The sequence below is a fragment of the Otolemur garnettii genome, unplaced genomic scaffold, assembly GCF_000181295.1.
Source record: "Otolemur garnettii isolate 467f Iridium unplaced genomic scaffold, OtoGar3 scaffold00002, whole genome shotgun sequence".
NCBI lineage: Eukaryota > Metazoa > Chordata > Mammalia > Primates > Galagidae > Otolemur > Otolemur garnettii.
Window position 1 is genome coordinate 46,756,613 of NW_003852397.1, and position 4,939 is coordinate 46,761,551.

Consider the following 4,939-nt stretch of genomic DNA (forward strand, 5'->3'; position numbering starts at 1 on the left):
AAAAAACCTGACAACTGACAACTTGTAGCCAATAAGCAGAGTGAGGGGGTTAAGTCAGTGGAGAAATACTAAGAAGAAATATCAAGAGTCGGGGAATTATTGCTGAATCAACTCAACAAGATTCTTACTGAAGGCAGATCAAGACCTGATACATCAAAGTTGGGGAATAAGGAAATTTATTAGCTATTGAGGGGATCAGATATCAAAAATAGGAAATTATCTCCAAACTAATATTTGAGATATTCTTGCTAAAACTAGACTATGAAGACTGGGCAAAAACAGAGACAAAAGTCTAGGCCTACTCAAGAAGGAGGCTCAGAGTAGCCGAATTAGAATTTGAGCAAGAGAGAGATTTTATCACTCTTTATCTTCAATATACATTAAAATATTTGTTTGTTGTTAGAGTTGTCAAAGAATTGGAGTCATCTGTACATGGTTGAGCTTCTAAAATCACCCCCCACCAAGTTAAATTTGCTCAGAATATGATTTAACCTAATAAAGTATTATTATTATTTCTATTATGACTGTCAAAAATAATTTTCAGATAAGATTGTTACTTAGCAAATAAATTGTTGTTAGTGGTGGTTTAATTGGCATAGCCTATGTGAATTACTTTTACATGCAGCAAACACTATGCTCATCTCTGATACTTTGGTCCAAGTATCTGGGAACTTTTTGTCAGTCTGCTCAGCAGATTATATGTGGAGAGAGGAGCACATATTGGGTATGTATAATTAGAGTTAGAGACATAAGTGGGAGACAAGAGATTATGTGTGGGAGGTAATTTTATGTGTCAGTTCAACTGAGCCAAGAGGTAACCATATACTGGATCAAACATTATTTGAGGGTATGGCTGTGAGGGTGTTTTTGGATGAGATTAACATTTGCGTCAGTACACAGAGTAAAGCACCTTCCCCTCCACAATGTGGGCAGCTTTCATCCAGTAGGTTGAATGCCTGAATAGAATAAAAAGTTGAATCTCTCCTGCGTGAGAAGGAACTCCCTGTGACCTAACTACTTGAGCTAGAATACCAGTCTTTTCCACCTTTGAACTTGAACTGAAACATCAGCTCTTCCTGACTCTTGAGCCTGCCAGCTCTAGGATCAGAATTTATGTTATCAACTTTCCTGATTCTCAGCTTTTTAAATTCAAAATGGAATTGCATTATTAGCTCACATGGGTCTTTTGTTGCCAAGTGCAGGTTTTTAGACTTTTCAGTCTCCATATTGTGTGAACCAATTTCTATTTTATATAATAAATAATTTTAATAAATGAAATAATTTCATTTTTAAAAATTTCATGCATATACATATATAAGAATATGTATATAATTTTATTGGTTCAGTTTTTCTGGAGAACCCTAACTAAAATGTATTTTGTTGTGAATGGTTCTAGACTCAGAGGAAAAGAATTTGAAGAAAAATTGTATAAATCAGTTCTGAAGTTTCCTAAATTGGCTTTCTAATTTGATTAAATTTAAAGACATTAATAACTCTATTTCCAGTAGTAAAGAGAACATTTATATTCTATGGCATGATCTAGCAATGTAATATGCAAAATACTGAATTGGATATTCCTAATCAACCAGTTATGAAAATCAAGGAGCTGAGTGGGTACGTATGAGATACTCTCAAATATTTGGGGCAAATTAATGAATATAATGAGATTGACTGGTTGATCCTAATGTCACTGAACAAAGTAGGGAAAGAAGAAGGTGTATTCAGGGATTCAAATTTCTAGTTCAAAAACCAAATACATGATCTAAAGGCTTCTATGTCTTTCTTGAAAGAGGACTTTATTTTCTATAGTTTTAGGAGTGAGAGTGCTGAAAATCAAGCCCAGACTCCTATCCTGTGGCTAGCTGAATTATAATTCAAGTTGAACTCCCAGCCTCTTGGATGTCTACCTTTAAGGTGAGGGCATTGACTGGGGAGGAATAGGATGCTGACAGTATTGGTCTATGTGGGAAGAACTTAATGAAGCTGGGGGCATTGAACCCTTAGACATGAGAGTCCTTTTGCCAGTGGAAGAGGGCAAGCTAGCCCCAGTGGGAGTGGCCTCAACACCAAAAAGAAGCAGTTCTTCTACCCCATATGAGAGGATCAACCCTGTATCATCTGAGAAAATTGTAATAACCTTCCCGAGGCAGTTACCATTTGAGACAAGGCTGAGTCTCCTTAGGACCCATCTCCATGACCCTGCTTTACTTTTAGACCTATAACTAGGCTCAAGTTTCAGCAAACCCCTACAGGTGAGGTACAAAGTATATCCTATGAGGAATTACAGTACACTTCAAAAGAACTACTTGAGTTTTCTACCTTATATAGATAGAAATTTAGGAAAAGTATGGGAAAGATTATCAAGAGCATAAGGTAATAGTGGAAGGACATCCATGAAGGGCAGCAGAGACAAAAAATCCTCTCAGTGGGTAGAGCTATTCTCACTGTACCTGTTTGTTTACTTCATTTTATGTCTAATCATGGGCCATGGTCAATAGTTTTATCTAATGGTCAGGGACATGGTCAGGGACTTAGAAAGAATATAATTGGGAAATTGGTGACAGATAAATTTATAGAAGAGGTATGTGGATAGACTTTTTTAATGGGCAAAAAATGTGAAGATATTTACACTGTAGGTGAATGTCCACCATAGCATCACCTCCGCAGAGAAGAACTTTGATAATCAAGGGAGATAAGATGATATACCATTCTGTAGATACCAGTCAGCCTCTTTGCTGAACCATTCCTATCACCCAATATGCTCCTGAACAGAGTGGCCTTGGTGGTAAGGATGGAGGTTATGAGTGGGCTCAGCAATGTGGACTTCCAGTAAGCAAGGCAAACCTCGATATGGGCACTACTAAGTACTCAATCTTCCTGCAACATATCCCTGAAAATGGCACCACCTGGGGACAGGGTAATTACGTTGGACCACTTATATGAAGAAAAGGACAAAATTTTCTTCTTACTAGATTAGAAACTCACTTTGAATGTGGAGTTCCTTTTCCTACACACAGTGCTTCTACTAAAACTGCTATTCATGGACTTAAAGAATGTGTCTTATCCACCTTCACAAGATTCTACACAATATTGCTTCTGATCAAGGAACTCATTTCACAATAAATAAAGTGTGGCAATAGGCCAGGTCTCATAGGATTCATTAGTCTTTCCATATCCCCCACCATTCTAAAATAGCTAGCTGAAAGAATGGTGGGTGGCCTTTTGAAAACTTAGTTATAATGTTAGCTAGGTGGCTGTACCATACAAGTTTAGGTGAAGGTCTTCTAACAGGCCATATAGGCTCTGAATTATGTTGTTTGTTTGCCTATTCTTCTATAGCCATGTTTTCTGGATCTAGGAATCAAGGGGTGGAAATAAGAGTAGCACTTCTCACTATTATCCTTAGTTACCCACTAGAAAAATTTTTGCTTCCTGTTCCCATGATGTTGTGTTCTGCTGGCATAGAGATCTTAGTTCCAAAAAGAGGAATGCTTCAGCCAGGAGACACAATTATTATAATGAACTGGAAGTTAAGACTGCTGTCTAGCCACTGTGGACTCCTCATATTTCTGAATCAACAGGCAAATAAGGGAGTTACTGTGCTGGCTTGGGTGATTGATCCTGACTACCCAGGGGAAATTGGACTACTACTCTACAATAGAGGTAAGAAAGACTATGTCTGGAATATAGGAGAGCTCTTAGAGAGTCTCTTAGTTTTACCATGTCCTGTGATTAAGGTCAGTGGAAAACTAAAGCAACCCAATCCAAGCAGGGTACTCAGTCTAATGGCCCAGATCATTTAGGAATGAAGGTTTGGAAAACCCCACCAAGAGAAGAATCATTAGCAGCTTGCTAAGGGGAATGAGAGGGCATGAAAAAGGATAGTTATAAATGCCAGCTATGACCACATGACCAGTTACAGGAAAAAGACTGTAACTGTCACTAGTATCTCTTGCTTACATTTGTATGAATACATTTACACGTGTGTTTATATGTTAACACATATATTAAGAAAATATCACTGTCTCTTCTGTTATTCCCTTATCATTAACATATGATAACATATATAAGATGAATTGACTTTATATCACAGTATTTAAGTATTGTTAATTGTACATCATAACATTCAAGTTATAAAATTTTAAGGGGATAAACATCAAAGAGTTTACCTTGATTTCTGAGGAAGAGGTTGGTATATTTTCAGCATTTGTAGGATAGTTGTGTCAAGTTATGAGGAATTATGGCCTTCTTATTATCTTTACTTAAAGATTAAGCATGGTTTATGAATATGCATATGAATGCCAAGTTGACAAGATGTGAACTTGTTAATATGCGTCAATTTGACTGGGGCAGTAAAGGTTAGAGTGTTTCTTTAAGAAGAGGAGCAGAGTAACAGAATAGTGTGAAAAGGTAAAGTCAAACTGCCACTGAAATTTTGGTACTTGTCCCTGAGGCTGAATCAGTGAGAATGAAGAACAAAGACAAGTGGTTTGGGGAAAAGGGAACAGAGTTTATTAATTTGCCACAAAAAGAGGAGGACAGTGTACTGGCATCTCAAAGGACTACCATCCCACCTTTAAACAGAAATACAGGGCTTTCTTTACATGAGGATTTTGAGAGGTTGGGCTCAGGTCTATGTGATCAGTGGCTATCAGCTATTGTTGTGTAACAAAAGTTGATGGTTTTGGTTAAACTTATTTCTGATGAAGATGATCTTGTCACCTCCTGATAATTCTGTTGAGCTCTCTCCTGTGGTTTAAGATACTTGAAAACAACATTTTTTTTTGCCCCTTTGATTACTGGCCTAGGATAAGAATGTGGTTTTAATTCCCAAAAAGGGTGAGAGATTGGTTGTAAAGAGACAACTTGTAACATATTTTGCCCTTTTGCAGACCTTTACCTCTATTACATATTCCCCACTGTCAATTTTACCCTTTCA